Genomic DNA, 16,464 nt, shown 5'->3' on the forward strand with positions numbered 1-16,464 from the left:
TGTGCACTTGAAATTTTTCGGGTTTTGTGTTTTGGTCTTGGGTTCGGTTGGTTCCGCGGCCGTGTTTTGGGTTCGACCGCGTTTTGGCAAAACCTCACCGAATTTTTTTTGTCGGATTCAGGTGTGTTTTGGATTCGGGTGTTTTTTTCAAAAAATACTAAAAAACAGCTTAAATCATAGAATTTGGGGGTCATTTTGATCCCAAAGTATTATTAACCTCAAAAACCATAATTTCCACTCATTTTCAGTCTATTCTGAACACCTCACAATATTATTTTTAGTCCTAAAATTTGCACCGAGGTCGCTGGATGACTAAGCTAAGCGACCCTAGTGGCCGACACAAACACCTGGCCCATCTAGGAGTGGCACTGCAGTGTCACGCAGGATGGCCCTTCCAAAAAACACTCCCCAAACAGCACATGACGCAAAGAAGAAAAAAAGAGGCGCAATGAGGTAGCTGTGTGAGTAAGATAAGCGACCCTAGTGGCCGACACAAACACCTGGCCCATCTAGGAGTGGCACTGCAGTGTCACGCAGGATGGCCCTTCCAAAAAACACTCCCCAAACAGCACATGACGCAAAGAAGAAAAAAGAGGCGCAATGAGGTAGCTGTGTGAGTAAGCTAAGCGACCCTAGTGGCCGACACAAACACCTGGCCCATCTAGGAGTGGCACTGCAGTGTCACGCAGGATGGCCCTTCCAAAAAACACTCCCCAAACAGCACATGACGCAAAGAAGAAAAAAAGAGGCGCAATGAGGTAGCTGTGTGAGTAAGATAAGCGACCCTAGTGGCCGACACAAACACCTGGCCCATCTAGGAGTGGCACTGCAGTGTCACGCAGGATGGCCCTTCCAAAAAACACTCCCCAAACAGCACATGACGCAAAGAAGAAAAAAAGAGGCGCAATGAGGTAGCTGTGTGAGTAAGATAAGCGACCCTAGTGGCCGACACAAACACCTGGCCCATCTAGGAGTGGCACTGCAGTGTCACGCAGGATGGCCCTTCCAAAAAACACTCCCCAAACAGCACATGACGCAAAGAAGAAAAAAAGAGGTGCAATGAGGTAGCTGTGTGAGTAAGATAAGCGACCCTAGTGGCCGACACAAACACCTGGCCCATCTAGGAGTGGCACTGCAGTGTCACGCAGGATGGCCCTTCCAAAAAACACTCCCCAAACAGCACATGACGCAAAGAAGAAAAAAAGAGGCGCAATGAGGTAGCTGTGTGAGTAAGCTAAGCGACCCTAGTGGCCGACACAAACACCTGGCCCATCTAGGAGTGGCACTGCAGTGTCACGCAGGATGGCCCTTCCAAAAAACACTCCCCAAACAGCACATGACGCAAAGAAGAAAAAAAGAGGCGCAATGAGGTAGCTGTGTGAGTAAGCTAAGCGACCCTAGTGGCCGACACAAACACCTGGCCCATCTAGGAGTGGCACTGCAGTGTCACGCAGGATGGCCCTTCCAAAAAACACTCCCCAAACAGCACATGACGCAAAGAAGAAAAAAAGAGGCGCAATGAGGTAGCTGTGTGAGTAAGCTAAGCGACCCTAGTGGCCGACACAAACACCTGGCCCATCTAGGAGTGGCACTGCAGTGTCACGCAGGATGGCCCTTCCAAAAAACACTCCCCAAACAGCACATGACGCAAAGAAGAAAAAAAGAGGCGCAATGAGGTAGCTGTGTGAGTAAGATAAGCGACCCTAGTGGCCGACACAAACACCTGGCCCATCTAGGAGTGGCACTGCAGTGTCACGCAGGATGGCCCTTCCAAAAAACACTCCCCAAACAGCACATGACGCAAAGAAAAATGAAAGAAAAAAGAGGTGCAAGATGGAATTGTCCTTGGGCCCTCCCACCCACCCTTATGTTGTATAAACAGGACATGCACACTTTAACCAACCCATCATTTCAGTGACAGGGTCTGCCACACGACTGTGACTGAAATGACGGGTTGGTTTGGACCCCCACCGAAAAAGAAGCAATTAATCTCTCCTTGCACAAACTGGCTCTACAGAGGCAAGATGTCCACCTCATCATCATCCTCCGATATATCACCGTGTACATCCCGCTCCTCACAGATTATCAATTCGTCCCCACTGGAATCCACCATCTCAGCTCCCTGTGTACTTTGTGGAGGCAATTGCTGCTGGTCAATGTCTCCACGGAGGAATTGATTATAATTCATTTTAATGAACATCATCTTCTCCACATTTTCTGGAAGTAACCTCGTACGCAGATTGCTGACAAGGTGAGCGGCGGCACTAAACACTCTTTCGGAGTACACACTTGTGGGAGGGCAACTTAGGTAGAATAAAGCCAGTTTGTGCAAGGGCCTCCAAATTGCCTCTTTTTCCTGCCAGTATAAGTACGGACTGTCTGACGTGCCTACTTGGATGCGGTCACTCATATAATCCTCCACCATTCTTTCAATGGGGAGAGAATCATATGCAGTGACAGTAGACGACATGTCCGTAATCGTTGTCAGGTCCTTCAGTCCAGACCAGATGTCAGCATCAGCAGTCGCTCCAGACTGCCCTGCATCACCGCCAGCGGGTGGGCTCGGAATTCTGAGCCTTTTCCTCGCACCCCCAGTTGCGGGAGAATGTGAAGGAGGAGATGTTGACAGGTCGCGTTCCGCTTGACTTGACAATTTTGTCACCAGCAGGTCTTTGAACCCCAGCAGACTTGTGTCTGCCGGAAAGAGAGATCCAAGGTAGGTTTTAAATCTAGGATCGAGCACGGTGGCCAAAATGTAGTGCTCTGATTTCAACAGATTGACCACCCGTGAATCCTTGTTAAGCGAATTAAGGGCTCCATCCACAAGTCCCACATGCCTAGCGGAATCGCTCCCTTTTAGCTCCTCCTTCAATGCCTCCAGCTTCTTCTGCAAAAGCCTGATGAGGGGAATGACCTGACTCAGGCTGGCAGTGTCTGAACTGACTTCACATGTGGCAAGTTCAAAAGGTTGCAGAACCTTGCACAACGTTGAAATCATTCTCCACTGCGCTTGAGACAGGTACATTCCACCTCCTATATCGTGCTCAATTGTATAGGCTTGAATTGCCTTTTGCTGCTCCTCCAACCTCTGAAGCATATAGAGGGTTGAATTCCACCTCGTTACCACTTCTTGCTTCAGATGATGGCAGGGCAGGTTCAGGCGTTTTTGGTGGTGCTCCAGTCTTCTGTACGTGGTGCCTGTACGCCGAAAGTGTCCCGCAATTCTTCTGGCCACCGACAGCATCTCTTGCACGCCCCTGTCGTTTTTTAAAAAATTCTGCACCACCAAATTCAAGGTATGTGCAAAACATGGGACGTGCTGGAATTTGCCCAGATTTAATGCACACACAATATTGCTGGCGTTGTCCGATGCCACAAATCCACAGGAGAGTCCAATTGGGGTAAGCCATTCCGCGATGATCTTCCTCAGTTGCCGTAAGAGGTTTTCAGCTGTGTGCGTATTCTGGAAACCGGTGATACAAAGCGTAGCCTGCCTAGGAAAGAGTTGGCGTTTGCGAGATGCTGCTACTGGTGCCGCCGCTGCTGTTCTTGCGGCGGGAGTCCATACATCTACCCAGTGGGCTGTCACAGTCATATAGTCCTGACCCTGCCCTGCTCCACTTGTCCACATGTCCGTGGTTAAGTGGACATTGGGTACAACTGCATTTTTTAGGACACTGGTGAGTCTTTTTCTGACGTCCGTGTACATTCTCGGTATCGCCTGCCTAGAGAAGTGGAACCTAGATGGTATTTGGTAACGGGGGCACACTACCTCAAGAAATTGTCTAGTTCCCTGTGAACTAACGGCGGATACCGGACGCACGTCTAACACCAACATAGTTGTCAAGGCCTCAGTTATCCGCTTTGCAACAGGATGACTGCTGTGATATTTCATCTTCCTCGCAAAGGACTGTTGGACAGTCAATTGCTTGGTGGAAGTAGTAAAAGTGGGCTTACGACTTCCCCTCTGGGATGACCATCGACTCCCAGCAGCAACAACAGCAGCGCCAGCAGCAGTAGGCGTTACACGCAAGGATGCATCGGAGGAATCCCAGGCAGGAGAGGACTCGTCAGAATTGCCAGTGACATGGCCTGCAGGACTATTGGCATTCCTGGGGAAGGAGGAAATTGACACTGAGGGAGTTGGAGGGGTGGTTTGCGTGAGCTTGGTTACAAGAGGAAGGGATTTACTGGTCAGTGGACTGCTTCCGCTGTCGCCCAAAGTTTTTGAACTTGTCACTGACTTATTATGAATGCGCTGCAGGTGACGTATAAGGGAGGATGTTCCGAGGTGGTTAACGTCCTTACCCCTACTTATTACAGCTTGACAAAGGCAACACACGGCTTGACAAATGTTGTCCGCATTTCTGGTGAAATACTTCCACACCGAAGAGCTGATTTTTTTGGTATTTTCACCAGGCATGTCAACGGCCCTATTCCTCCCACGGACAACAGGTGTCTCCCCGGGTGCCTGACTTAAACAAACCACCTCACCATCAGAATCCTCCTTGTCAATTTCCTCCCCAGCGCCAGCAACACCCATATCCTCCTCATCCTGGTGTACTTCAACACTGACATCTTCAATCTGACTATCAGGAACTGGACTGCGGGTGCTCCTTCCAGCACTTGCAGGGGGCGTGCAAATGGTGGAAGGCGCATGCTCTTCACGTCCAGTGTTGGGAAGGTCAGGCATCGCAACCGACACAATTGGACTCTCCTTGTGGATTTGGGATTTTGAAGAACGCACAGTTCTTTGCGGTGCTTTTGCCAGCTTGAGTCTTTTCATTTTTCTAGCGAGAGGCTGAGTGCTTCCATCCTCATGTGAAGCTGAACCACTAGCCATGAACATAGGCCAGGGCCTCAGCCGTTCCTTGCCACTCCGTGTGGTAAATGGCATATTGGCAAGTTTACGCTTCTCCTCCGACAATTTTATTTTAGATTTTGGAGTCCTTTTTTTACTGATATTTGGTGTTTTGGATTTTACATGCTCTGTACTATGACATTGGGCATCGGCCTTGGCAGACGACGTTGCTGGCATTTCATCGTCTCGGCCATGACTAGTGGCAGCAGCTTCAGCACGAGGTGGAAGTGGATCTTGATCTTTCCCTAATTTTGGAACCTCAACATTTTTGTTCTCCATATTTTAATAGGCACAACTAAAAAGGCACCTCAGGTAAACAATGGAGATGGATGGATACTAGTATACTTATGGATGGACCAGCGACTGCCGACACAGAGGTAGCTACAGCCGTGGACTACCGTACTGTGTCTGCTGCTATTATAGACTGGATGATGAGATGAAATCAATATATATATATATATATATATATATATATATATAATATCACTAGTACTGCAGCCGGACAGGTATATATATTTATTATGTAATGACTGATGACGGACCTGCTGGACACTGTCAGCTCAGCAGCACCGCAGACTGCTACAGTAAGCTACTATAGTAGTATGTATCAAGAAGAAAGAGAAAAAAAAAAACCACGGGTAGGTGGTATACAATTATGGATGGACCAGCGACTGCCGACACAGAGGTAGCTACAGCCGTGGACTACCGTACTGTGTCTGCTGCTAATATAGACTGGATGATAATGAGATGAAATCAATATATATATATATATATATATATATATATATAATATCACTAGTACTGCAGCCGGACAGGTATATATATTTATTATGTAATGACTGATGACGGACCTGCTGGACACTGTCAGCTCAGCAGCACCGCAGACTGCTACAGTAAGCTACTATAGTAGTATGTATCAAGAAGAAAGAAAAAAAAAAAAACACGGGTAGGTGCGGTATACATATACAATTATATATATATTATATACAAATATATATATATATATATATATATATATGTATATATTAAACTGGTGGTGATTAATTAAACTGGTGGTCAGGTCACTGGTCACACTATCAGCAACTTGCAAGTAGTACTCCTAAGCAGACAATCACAATATATACTGGTGGTCAGTGTGGTCACAATGGCAGTGTGGCACTCTGGCAGCAGAGTGCCAGCAAAAGTGTGCACTGTACGTTAAAATATGTACTCCTGCTCTCAGACTCTAACTGCTCCCCACTGTCAGTGTCTCCCCCACAAGTCAGATTTACAGTCACACTATCTATCACTTCAGCAAGTAGTAGTACTCCTCCTAATGCTCCCCAAAATTACTAAAGTAAATAATACTGTGTCTCTCTCTACTCTAGTCTCACTCTCTATAAACGGAGAGGACGCCAGCCACGTCCTCTCCCTATCAATCTCAATGCACGTGTGAAAATGGCGGCGACGCGCGGCTCCTTATATAGAATCCGAGTCTCGCGATAGAATCTGAGCCTCGCGAGAATCCGACAGCGGGATGATGACGTTCGGGCGCGCTCGGGTTAACCGAGCAAGGCGGGAAGATCCGAGTCGCTCGGACCCATGTAAAAAAACCTGAAGTTCGGGCGGGTTCGGTTTCCGAGGAACCGAACCCGCTCATCTCTAGTAATTACACCTGAAAAGTTCGTCAAAATAAATACTTCATTTTTGAACGAATATAGTAAAGATATAAAGGGAATAAATTTGAGCTAAATTGCTCTGTATAGCAACCTGTAATGAGTTAAGGCTGAACACTAAAACATTGGTAAAGTAAGTGAAAAATTTCTAGGTAATTGCACCTGAAAAGGTTGTCAAAATGTATACCTCAAAAATGAAAACAAGCAGATGTCCTTTGTTTTCCAAAAAAATTGGAGAAGATGGTTAGAAAGTGGCTAATTTATAATCTAGTACTATAAACAATAATGAAATGTAACTGATGAAAAAACCAATAGTAGCTTAGTACATTCTCTGTAATAATTGTAACAAGAGAAAAGTCTCTGAATAGCTGATAATTCAAATTAAATGAACAAGCTGTCAAAAAAAGCATCAATTAACGGGATAAGGGAGCTTTGGTTATAATTAACCTTGGTTATAATTAACCCGTGCCATATAATGTTTGACAGAACAATGAATATAAAGAGATCATTTGGAAAAAGAAGCTAATGGTCGCAATGGACCCGATATGGAGTATTATGCAGCAATATTGGTTTTGGTGTGTAGTTCGGGTAATATATAAAGATATTACCCGAGTCCAAGGTGAATTGGTCCTGCGCCGTGCTTCTGGAGCGAAGACAGGGATTAGGTGCAGACAGGAGACGTCCATGAAGCGAGTCCGTCGCTGGGAGACGCTGGATCAAGGTGGGACGCTGAGCAGATGAAAAACGTCCGTGGAGAGGTCCGACGTTGTAATGCCGTGTGGCCGCTGTGCTGAATGATGCACGGTTAGTCCAAGTCTGTACGGGATGCCTTTAGGATGCGTTATCAGATGTCCCGTAGTGAGAGCGCATGGCGGACAGGAAGAGTCGGGTAAACGCTGGTACTGGATAAGACGTGGCTGAACGGAGCTGAGGCAGGCTGAGGACGGCTGTGTCCCCGGACAGGGGTGTATGGAAGACGCGTTTCGCCCGTTCACCGGGCTTGGTCAGGAAGTGACCAAGCCCGGTGAACGGGCGAAACGAGTCTTCCATACACCCCTGTCCGGGGACACAGCCGTCCTCAGCCTGCCTCAGCTCCGTTCAGCCACGTCTTATCCAGTACCAGCGTTTACCCGACTCTTCCTGTCCGCCATGCGCTCTCACTACGGGACATCTGATAACGCATCCTAAAGGCATCCCGTACAGACTTGGACTAACCGTGCATCATTCAGCACAGCGGCCACGCGGCATTACAACATCGGACCTCTCCACGGACGTTTTTCATCTTATCAGCGTCCCACCTTGATCCAGCGTCTCCCAGCGACGGACCCGCTTCACGGACGTCTCCTGTCTGCACCTAATCCCTGTCTTCGCTCCAGAAGCACGGCGCAGGACCCATTCACCTTGGACTCGGGTAATATCTTTATGTATTACCTGAACTACACACCAAAACCAATATTGCTGCATAATACTCCATATCGGGTCCATTGCGACCATTAGCTTCTTTTTCCAAATGATCTCTTTATATTCATTGTTCTGTCAAACATTATATGGCACGGGTTAATTATAACCAAGGTTAATTATAACCAAAGCTCCCTTATCCCGTTAATTGATGCTTTTTTTGACAGCTTGTTCATTTAATTTGAATTATCAGCTATTCAGAGACTTTTCTCTTGTTACAATTATTACAGAGAATGTACTAAGCTACTATTGGTTTTTTCATCAGTTACATTTCATTATTGTTTATAGTACTAGATTATAAATTAGCCACTTTCTAACCATCTTCTCCAATTTTTTTGGAAAACAAAGGACATCTGCTTGTTTTCATTTTTGAGGTATACATTTTGACAACCTTTTCAGGTGCAATTACCTAGAAATTTTTCACTTACTTTACCAATGTTTTAGTGTTCAGCCTTAACTCATTACAGGTTGCTATACAGAGCAATTTAGCTCAAATTTATTCCCTTCATATCTTTACTATATTCGTTCAAAAATGAAGTATTTATTTTGACGAACTTTTCAGGTGTAATTACCAAGAAATCTCTCACTCATCTCACTAATGTCATATAGGCCCTACACACAGGCCGATTTTTTGAAAGATATGAACGATCTCGTTCATAAATGAACGAGAACTCGTTCATATCTTTCAGTGTGGAGACTCCAGCGATGAACGATGCGCGGCCCCGCGCTCGTTCATCGCTGGTCTCCCGTCGGCTGTGCATGCAGGCCAATATGGATGATCTCGTCCATATTTGCCTGCACTTCAATGCAGCCGCGTGACGGGGGGAGTGAAGAAACTTCACTCCCCCCGTCACTGCCCCCCCGCCGCCGGGTCGCTCATCGGCCGTATACGCCGTCGGGCAGCTCGGCGGCGGGTCGGCCAGTGAGTAGGGCCCCTAAGTGTTTCAGCCTTAACCCACTACAGGTTGCTAATTAGAGCAATTTAGTTTCAATTTGCTTTCCTCATATCTCCACTATTTCTTTCCAATATTTACCTATTTTCAGGACTCACCATTGATTCAGGGGCATCCGTCCCTGTCTAACATTGGTAGCAGATCCCCTATTTTCTTCTCCCATCTATCAACTATCCTATTCTTACTACAATTTTCGTGAACTCTCATCAGTGATTCCAGAGCCCACCAACATTGGATATACTTTCTACTTTCATACCACACTGGCAACGCCCGAATCCTTCCGATCTTGAAAGCTAAGCAGTGTTGGGCTGAGTTAGTACTCAAGTGGCAGACTATTGAGGAATACTCAGTTCAGTAGAAGATTGGGACGACCATGCTCAGCGTCTAACACTGACAGCAGATTCATCTCATCTATTCAATCTTTTCTATTCTCTTTCTTTAATACAAGTGACTAGTAATATAACCATTATCATCATTGAGGAGCTGCCTATCGACTTGTTTCAGTTCAGGATTATATTATCAGGCAGTTAGCGGTGGCAAATCTGTGTCTGAAACCCGGACAGCACTGGAACGTTCATCAAGCATTTACGCCTATATCATTCGTTCCAGTTTCTTTTTGTTTTCTTTCTTTCCTTTTTTTCTTTATTTGTATATCCAACTACTAATTAATTATTTTACTGTTATTGTTAATAAAATTATATTTTTATAATACTCATTGCTTCATTTGAGATTTCAAGAATAATAAGAGTGCGCCCACAAAAGAGTCTTCTTTTCTCCTTCCCCTTTGCATGTTTCATTACTGACTCAGGGTGCACCACCAAATCTAAGACCAACTAGAAAACAGTGGTTTTCTTTGCATATCGTTTTATTTTGGTAATTACATTATCCGCTTTATACTTTATTATTCCCCTGTGCGGTATACCCCCCATACATGACCTAGAAACCCTGTCGACCTTCCATCCATGTCGACCTAGTGACTGTCGACCTATAGTGGTCGACCTAAACATTGTCGACCTAGATACTGTCGATTTGATGAACCACACCCCGTGGTCACCAGGACCCAGTCCTGAATGCCGAATCTGCGACCTTCGAGAAGGTGAGCACTCTGCAGCCACCACAGGAGAGACAACCTGGCCCTGGGGGATAGGGTGATTAATCTGAAGATGTGATCCGGACCACTTGTCCAGTAAGTCCCATTGGAAGGTCCTCGCATGGAACCTGCCGAAGGGAATGGCCTCGTATGATGCCACCCTCCTTCCCAGGACTCGAGTGCAGTGATGCACTGACACCTGTTTTGGTTTTAATAGATTCCTGACCAGTGTCACGAGCTCCTGAGCTCTCTCTATCGGGAAATAAACCCTTTTCTGGTCTGTGTCTAGGATCATGCCTAGGAGAGGCAGATGAGCTGTAGGAACCAACTGCGACTTTGGAATATATAGAATCCAGCCGTGTTGCCGTTACACTTCCAGAGAAAGTGATACGCTGTTCAGCAACTGCTCTCTTGATCTCGCTTTTATGAGGAGATCGTCCAAGTACGTGATAATAGTGACACCTTGCTTCCGCAGGAGCACCATCATTTCCGCCTTTACCTTGGTGAATATTCTCAAGGCCGTGGAGAGCAGTGACGTGCGGTGAGGTCAGGGTCTGGGGAGGCACTGCAGCTAAACACCCCCCCCCGGGAAAAAAAAAGTGCAGTCCCCCACACCACTGAAACCAGCACCAGCCAGGGGGGATAATGCCATAGCAGGGGAGACACTCAGTGTGGGGTCCCCCTGCCATGCCATTAAACACCCCCCAAACCAGTCAGCCCAGGGATGGAATTCCTCGGAAAGTGGGGCCCCCAAAAAATCAAAATGGGGTCCCCCCTCCCGAGCAACAACCAGCACTGGGCTGATAGCCTAGTGCTATGCCCCGCACCCCTGGTGGCGGTGGGTGCGGGGTTCATTGTATGCTAATACTGTTCTTTACAAGTGGCCTACAGATCCCAGCAAGCCTGCCCCAGCACGCTGGCACTTGGAGAACCACAAGTGCCAGCATGCCCGGACATAAATGGCCCACTGGCACCTGTAGTCCACCTGCAAAGAATAGTAATATTGTTCTTTACAGGTCCCAGCAAGCCTGCCCCAGCATGCTGGCACTTGGAGAACCACAAGTGCCAGCATGCCCGGACATAAAGGGCCCGCTGGCACCTGTAGTCCACCTGTAAAGAAAATATAAAAAAAAAACACTACACATTCTTTAAAAAAACCTTTATTAAACTTGGTCTTCACCTGGAGGCGGCGGCCTTTAAGCTCTTTTGCGTGGCCGCCGCCTTCCCAGGGCTTCCGGCGTCTTCACCTGGGGGGGCGCCACCTCCCCAGGGCTTCTGATGACGGGGCGATGACGCGGCGAGCCGTGATTGGCTCGCGGCGGCCATCTTAGATTCCAAAAATGACTCTGCACAGCAGCGCCATTTTTGTTAGTGGCAAAGCCCTCAACCATATTGCCTTAATGGCTGCAGGGACTGGATCCATGATCCAGACCTGCAGCCAAAATGCCCGCTGAGTTCCGCAGCCCGCCGCAGAAGTCCCGCCTCCGCAAAGTCCTGACGCTCGCCGCCGCAGTGAAGGCCCGCCGCCGCAGTGAAGGCCCGCCGCCGCTGAAGTCCCACTGCCCGCCTCCGCCACACAAGCTCCGCCGCGGCCGCCGCATAACTCACGGCTCCGCCGCCGCATAAGTCCCGCTGCTCGTCTCTGCCGCTCAAGCCACGCCGCCCGCCGGGTTCAGCACCACAATCAATGTGCCTGCTCATCAAACGTGATGAGCAGGCAAATGTATACAAACTAGATATGTGCACCGTGCAGTGGGGAATTAATAAAAAATAAAATAAGTTGAAATTGGAGTGGGGAAGGCGGGGGGGGGGGGGGGGTAGGAGAAATTAATGTCCTGTACTGAGTCTGACTGTTGTTCATGTGTTCAGGGCTTTCAGTAACTTAGCAGCGCCGCGATTGTGGCGCTAATAAGTTACTGAAAGACCTGTACAGTGGACATCGAGAATAAAGCAGTGATGTGAGTGACAGTGTGTGTAACTGTAAACTAAACAATTACATGCACTGACACTGACTGCAGAAGAAGACACTGTCAAGGGGCACTGGCTCTCCTCTCTCCCTGTAACAGCAGCACTGACGGTGACAGCCGCATGCAGGTCACTGTCAGTGCTGCTGCTGCATCTGCTGCTGCCCAATCACTATGACAGGGGCGTGCTTTCATGGGCTGAAAGCACGTCCCTGCTGCACTGCGGCACCTCTATAGGTGCCGCTTCTAATGCTTTTTTTAATGGGCTTTTACAGCCCTCTGCACGGCCACGCCCCTGCCCGCCCCCTGCTTCCGGCCATTTACAATTAGTAGCGAGAGGCACCGTTCAAGGTGCCTCCGCAATCGTTTTTTTAATGCTAAAACAGTCAGATTAGGTTTAATAGGTTACTATAAGGTATAAGAAGATACTTATGACACAGAACATGTCATAAGTATCTTCTCTGTATTCTTTTAATCCCTTTAATGACAGGGGAGGCACTGCCTCCCCTGCCTGCACGTCCCTGGTGGAGAGACCAAACGGCAACGTCTGAAATTGGTAATGACAATCCCGTACCTCAATTCTGAGGTACGCCTGATGAGGTGGATAAATGGGGACATGAAGGTATGCATCCTTTATGTCCCGAGTCACCATAAAATCTCCCCCTTTCAGGCTTGCAATGACCGCTCTTAGCGATTCCATCTTGAACTTGAACCTTTTCAGGTATATGTTCAGGGATTTTAAATTCAATATGGGTCTGACCGAACCGTCTGGTTTCGGGACTACAACATGGTCGAATAATAACCCCCTCCTTGTTGAAGGAGGGGAACCTTGACCACCACCTGTTGAAGATACAATTGTGAATTGCAGTTAACACTGTTTCCCTTTCGTGGGGGGAAGCCGGCAGGGACGTCGGTGAAGGGGCATCTTCTCAAAGTCCAGCTTGTATCCCTGAGACACAATATCTATTGCCCAGGGATTTAACAGGGAGTAAACCCACTTGTGGCTGAACTTACGAAGGCGTGCCCCTACCGGGCCTAGCTCCGCCTGTGGAGCCCCAGCGACATGCGGTGGATTTTTGTAGAGGCCGGGGAGGACTTCTGTTCCTGGGAACTAGCTGTGTTGTGCAGCTTCTTTCCTCTGCCCCCGCCTCTGGCAAGAAAGGACGCACCTCGGACTTTCTTGTTTCTTTATTCGAAAGGCTGCATTTGATAATGTCGTGCTTTCCTAGGCTGTGCAGGAATATAAGGCAAAATATCAGAATTACCAGCTATAGCTGTGGAGACCAGGTCTGAGAACCTTTCTCCACACAATCCTCAGCCTTCCATATGCCTCTTAAGTCGGCATCATCTGTCCATTGCATATTCTACAGGACACGTCAAGAAGAAATCGACATAGCTTTGACTCTAGGACCCAGTATACTCATGTCTCTTTGGGCATGTTTTATACATATTCATATCTCTTAAGACAGCATCTTTAATATATATATATATATACATACATACTAGGGTCTCAATCTCTGCTGATAAGGTACCTGTCCACGCTGCCACAGCGCTATAAACCCATGCCGACACAATCGCCGGTCTGAGTAGTGTACCAGAATGTGCACGCTATCTGCAGGATCCCTGAGAATAGCTGTTACGTCAGGGCTACCTTTTGGACACCCTAGGGCAGTGGTTCCCAAACTGTGTGCCGCGGCACCCCAGCACTTGCAGGGGTGCCTCAGGTTGGTTGTCAAGGACCAATTCAAACTATTTATTGTCAATTTAATAGGCAAAACCAGTGCTGGTGGCTGCCAATTAAATAATATGTGGACATACAGAAGCAAATCTTGTCCCTCACCACACAACTGACCCTAAGGATGACATATAAAAATAATTAACTTAATCTAATATTTTTTTCTAAATTTCTCAATAAGAAACTTGTGGCCTAGGGGTGCCGTGAAAAAAAAATCTGACACTCCAGGGTGCCGTGACTCACAAAAGTTTGGGAACCACTGCCCTAGGGGAAGATTCCCATCATATCCTGGCCCTAGTGGGGAAAGGATACTGCCTGAGAATTCTTTGTGGGAAACTGCAATCTCTTGTCTGGAGATTCCCGCTCTTTTTCTTCATGAGAGGAGGGAAATTTACCTCAGCTTTCTTCCCCTTAAACATGTGTACCCTTGTGCCAGGGACAGATGAGTCATCAGTGATATGCAAATCATCTTTTATTACAATAATCATATATACTGAATACTTTTCTGCCATTTTGGCTGTAACTTTGCATTATCGTAGTCGACACTGGAGTCAAACTCCGTGTCGATATCAGTGTCCATTATTTTGGATAGTGAGCATTGAGAGACTCTAAAGGTCTCTGCGACATAGGGACAGACATGGGTAGATTTCCTGTCTGTTCTCTAATCTTTTGTGCAATAAATTCACCTTAGCACTTAATTACACATATCCAAACAGGTGTCGGCGTTGTCGACGGAGACACCCTCTCACACACATATTTGCTCCATCTCCTCCTTAGGGGAGCCTTTTACCTCAGACATGTCGACACACACGTACCGACACACCACACACTCAGGGAATGCTCATCTGAAGACAATTCCCCCACAAGGCCATTTGGAGAGACAGAGAGAGAGTATGCCAGCACACACCCCAGCGCTATTAACCCAGGAATAACACAGTAACTTAATGTTAACCCAGTAGCTGCTGTTTATATTGATTTTTGCGCCTAATTATGTGCCCCCCCTCTCTTTTTACCCTCTTCTACCGTGTAACTGCAGGGGAGAGACTGGGGAGCTTCCTCTCAGCGGTGCTGTGGAGAAAAAACATGGCGCTGGTGAGTGCTGAGGAAGAAGCCCCGCCCCCTCGACGGCGGGCTTCTGTCCCTCTTTCATGTACAATTTTGGCGGGGGCTCATACATATATACAGTGCCCAACTGTATATTATGCAAACTTTTGCCAAAGAGGTCTCTAATTGCTGCCCAGGGCGCCCCCCCCCCCTGCGCCCTGCACCCTACAGTGACCGGAGTATGTGGGTTTAGTGTGGGAGCAATGGCGCACAGCTGCAGTGCTGTGCGCTACCTCATATGAAGACTGGAGTCTTCTGCCGCCGATTTCGAAGTCTTCTTACTTCTGTCTGTCAGCTTCTGTTTTCTGGCTCTGCGAGGGGGACGGCGGCGCGGCTCCGGGATCGGACGACCAAGGGTGCGATCCTGTGTACGATCCCTCTGGAGCTAATGGTGTCCAGTAGCCTAAGAAGCAGGACCTATCTTCAGTGAGTGGGGCTGCTTCTCTCCCCTCAGTCCCACGTAGCAGAGAGTCTGTTGCCAGCAGATCTCTCTGAAAATAAAAAACCTAACAAAATACTTTCTTATAGCAAGCTCAGGAGAGCTCACTAAGTAGCACCCAGCTCGTCCGGGCACAGATTCAAACTGGGGTCTGGAGGAGCCAGAGCACACCAGTATCCAAATTCTTTCTTAAAGTGCCCTGTCTCCTGCGGAGCCCGTCTATTCCCATGGTCCTTACGGAGTCCCCAGCATCCACTAGGACGTTAGAGAAATATATATATATATATATATATATATACACACACACAGATAGATAGATAGATAGATAGATAGATAGCTATTGAGATAAACACACACACACGCACACATATACTGTACACAATATATATCTCAGCTATTGGAACTTGGCCTGTCAGGGGTACTGTGCAGCCTGGGCCGGTTCTTGCCCTTGTGTTGCCCCGGGCAAAATGATAGGGGCGTGGCTTCATACGGGGCGTGGTCAGTTACGCCCCTATTTGTGCCTCCTGTAGCGCCACTGAGAGAAAAAAATAAAAGTATACTTACTATCCCCGCTCCTGATTGCAGACCTCCGCCGGCGCCGCTCCTCTCCTCGGATCAGCATAGACACTAGAGGTCAATTATGACCCCTAGCGTCTGTGCCACAATGCTGTGCGGTGCGCAATGACATCATCGCGCACCGCACAGCAAAGGTCCCCTCCACGAAGGGAAACTAGACGCGTAGCGTCTGGTTCCCTTCACAGCGGGGGGCACAGTGGCAGGGGGCACAGTAGCGGATCTTGCCATGATGCGGCGCCCTCTGGCAGGCGGCGCACCGGGCAAAAGTCCTGCTTGCCAGTGGCAAGATCTGCTACTGTGTGCAGCTAGAGTCTATGCAGTAGTGTTTGGCATCTTGCAACTCTCCAGCTATTGTCTGAAGCTACACTTCCCAGCATCCCCTGCCAGCAACAGCAAGACTTTATTTAGTTACCCAAAAGCTGTGGGCTGCCTACTCCTGCTGTAGATATTAGTGTTTCTTCCATCACAGCAGTGTAAGGTTTAAGCCCACTCATTTTTCTCACTGTTATGCATATATGAATTTAAAACATACTGTATTTTCCTCTATTGAGAATAACTGACATGGAACAATTTGTATTAAAAATAACACTGAGAATATTTCCCTTTCTGGATGGACTTGGGGGGGGGAT

At 47.7% G+C, this 16,464-nt stretch overlaps 1 protein-coding gene across 1 annotated transcript in view; it reads right to left on the minus strand.

The window, feature by feature from the left end:
- The window catches only part of WIPF3 (WAS/WASL interacting protein family member 3), a 227,157-nt gene that overhangs the window by 81,448 nt on the left and 129,245 nt on the right, over positions 1–16,464 (minus strand). The gene's annotated exons all lie outside the window — the stretch shown is intronic.

The sequence above is a fragment of the Pseudophryne corroboree genome, chromosome 5 (genome assembly GCF_028390025.1).
Source record: "Pseudophryne corroboree isolate aPseCor3 chromosome 5, aPseCor3.hap2, whole genome shotgun sequence".
NCBI classification, from domain to species: domain Eukaryota; kingdom Metazoa; phylum Chordata; class Amphibia; order Anura; family Myobatrachidae; genus Pseudophryne; species Pseudophryne corroboree.